The sequence below is a fragment of the Triticum dicoccoides genome, chromosome 2B (genome assembly GCF_002162155.2).
Source record: "Triticum dicoccoides isolate Atlit2015 ecotype Zavitan chromosome 2B, WEW_v2.0, whole genome shotgun sequence".
Taxonomy (NCBI): Eukaryota; Viridiplantae; Streptophyta; class Magnoliopsida; order Poales; family Poaceae; genus Triticum; species Triticum dicoccoides.
Window position 1 is genome coordinate 510,782,080 of NC_041383.1, and position 3,394 is coordinate 510,785,473.

The window sequence follows — 3,394 nt, forward strand, 5'->3', positions numbered from 1 at the left end:
TAAAAGGCAAGTTCTACAAGACGGCGGTTTGACCCGCAATGTTGTATGGCGCTGAGTGTTGGACGATTAAAATGCGACATGTTCAACAGTTAGGTGTGGCGGAGATGCGTATGTTGAGATGGATGTGTGCCCACATGAGGAGGGATCGAATCCGGAACGATGATATACGAGATAGAGTTGGGATAGCACCAATTGAAGAGAAGCTTGTCCAACAACGTCTGAGATGGTTTGGGCATATTCGGCGCATGCCTTCAGAAGTTCTAGTGCATAGCGTGCGGCTAACGCGTGCGAAGAATGTCAAGGAAGGTCGAGGTAGACCGAATTTGACATGGGAGGAGTCCGTTAAGAGAGACTTGAAGGATTGGAGTATCACCAAAGAACTAGCTATGCACAGGGGTGCGTGAAAGTTTGCTATCCATGTGCCTGAGCCATGAGTTGGTCGCGAGATCTTATGGGTTTCACCTCTGGCCTACCCCAACTTGTTTGGGACTAAAGGTTTTGTCGTTGTTGTTGTTGCTGCTGCTTTTCAAATATGTGAGACATTCATGTTTGTATATATGACCACTGATATTCTACAGAACAATAGCAAAGAGAAACTCATTTATCTTTTGTGTTCATTTCAATTAAACACATAATCATGTCATAGGGTTCTCCACACTGATCATGAAATCAACTTCTTTTAAATATCGGAAGACCTGCGAAAGAAAACAAATAATGAAGGCGGGCGTTGGTGTAAATCACGAGAGCGCAAAAATTAAACCAAAATAAGCTGGTTAGTCTTCTGTACAAAAATATACAAGAGGAATTGATTTACATGAAGACGGTTTTCACATGACGCAAATTCTCAAATTCTTTCATAGAATTGGAGACAAGAGCCATGTACGCCACCCCATCAATCTGTAATCTATAATCTATAATACCTAAATAGTTCATCTCCACTATCATATTTTTTTGACATGCAGCCTATCCACCTCATCATACATGCCACATCATCAATTATTGTATTTTTCCTATCCTATATACCTAACAAAATGATCCCACCTCACCATCACTCCCTGCCACAGCAACAACATTTTCAAGCATTCTGTTACCAAGCCGAAGACAAGAAGACTGGCAGACCAACAAATCGTTCCATTCATTGTTTAGTGCGCTGCCAAGTCACCGTTTCTTCTCCCTTTCTTCTTTCATTTTCTATAACGTACGAGGCAGTCTTAAAGGCTGTCTATCCTCCTCCCACCGCATTTTCTCTCCAGCGAACGCTGCGGCCGTTTGCACTGCACCACATCTTCCCTCCTATTATGCTGCCGCCGGAAGTGAGCTCCGGCACGAGCGACCTCGCCACCACCCAAACAGGAGACTCGATGCCTGCTGTGGCGCCGCTCCTTCCGCATGCCAGTAGTTTCTCCATGGATACCACCGTCGGCTTTGCCCAGCCGGTCTCCTCCGACCATCCATATCTGTGCTGCAGACCCTCAGCCCCTCCTCCCTTTGCCCTGCATTCATATTGTAGGTATAAAATCTGCCTCAAAGATTCACGGGCGGATTCACTACTCTTCTTCACCATGGTACGCCGGTACTATTTGTTTCCCTTGCCTTGCTCCCATTGGCACTCTGTGCTCTTTTGTCTCCTTAATTTCCTTCGTCTTGGTCACCTTCCCTTCAAGTTACTGATGGGTCTTTTCTTTACCTATTCATCTTCTTCAAGAAAGAGTAATTGATGGGGTGTTGTAATAGCTTCTCCACTTTAAGTAGTCGATCGGCTACATCTCTGTTGTTTCCATGATGCCTGGGTGTATATGCATGTTCCAATTGAAATTTTCAACTGCTGTGGTCATTATCCTGTTCTTCATCGCACCCTTCCATGATTTCTCTAAGGTTGTCGTTAGTGCTGCTGCGCGTAACCATCAGTCGAATGGCCCCTACAAGATGCATCTGCTTCACCAACTCTCTCTCTTTCCTTTCGCCAGTCCGTCCTGCATGGTCGAATGCCCTGAAGCTGCTCCAGTTTTTACATGGTTGCTTATTATCTACATGCCACCTCAATAAGAAAGCTCCGTAGATGTTGCAGACTTGCATCTTATTCTTATCTACATTTTCTGTCCTCTTACATCAATATTTTGCTATGTTGGAAGTTGACTGCTGTCTTCTTATACCCGCATTATTATTTTGCTGCTAACCTAATTAATTTAATGATATCAATGCTTTTCTATACAAATGATATCGATGTTGGAAATTTTTCCTACTGCCTTTTGTTTTTTCTAGATCTCCGTGCTGTTATTCAAAGATAGTGAATCCATGAGCTGCTATTCAGTACCTTCAGGTAGCGTACTTCTTCCGGGAAGTGCTATTATGAGCTCGGGCTCATATGTGCTCCTTATCTCCCACGTCCACTAGCGCCAAGATTCCCACCACTCCACGTATATGCCCATGTATTCGAAGTAGTATATGCAATTCTTTTGCAGACCATGGCCCACCCATCAATCAGACTTAATGTGACGGCCGCCGTCTCATGCTTGACGTCTCAGACGGTGCTCAGATGACACGCACAGACGGAAACGTTGTCCAAACCCATCCATTTATTTGCAGCCATCAGTCCACCAACCAACCTTCCTCTGCAAGATTCATTCGCCTCGTCCCCTTTCATTATTATTTCTTCCTCAATAGCGCATGGAGTTTCTCCTCTGTCATGATCAGTAAAAGTATTATTTATTAAAAAAATCCAATTTTATTTGCAACAAACATTAAAGAATTGTCTACACACATACAAAAATCACCGAAGAAAAAACATACCTAAATGCTCTGAGAGAAAAAAAAACAATGCTTCAAAAAGACTATTTTTAAAAGCATTTTGAAGTAATGATTTTTCTTTTTTTTCAAAGCAAATAGGAATCTTTTCCTCACAAAAGGTTACACGTATGTATAAATTCATCAATGCTTGTTGCCAAAACATTTGACTTTTTTACTATTTTTTTCATTTTTGTGTTCATGAGGTTGCATTTGAGCTTGGTGCAGGAGGACATTTTCACGCAAAGTGCCAGGTCAGAAACAATGACCACCTTATCTTGTGCAAGATGCACTGCCGCCACACAAAATTAAGTAACAAGTAATTAAGCAGCACCACCCACAATCTCCAATATACATAATGTATTTTCCATGTAATAATTTTAAGCAATAATCTGAAGGTCAATCAAAAAACACCCCCTTGATGTGGCAATTTTGTTTCATGTCCATCCCACACATGTCTACTGTTTGAGCATCCACTACGTCGGCAAAAACTCGGCCATGGCAGTGTCGCTCAATCACTGCAGCAGCAATCCAGAAGTTTTGCCACGGCAGCTTACCTGCAACACTGTCTTGGCAATGAAAAATTTATGGCAACCCTTCCCCCGCCCCC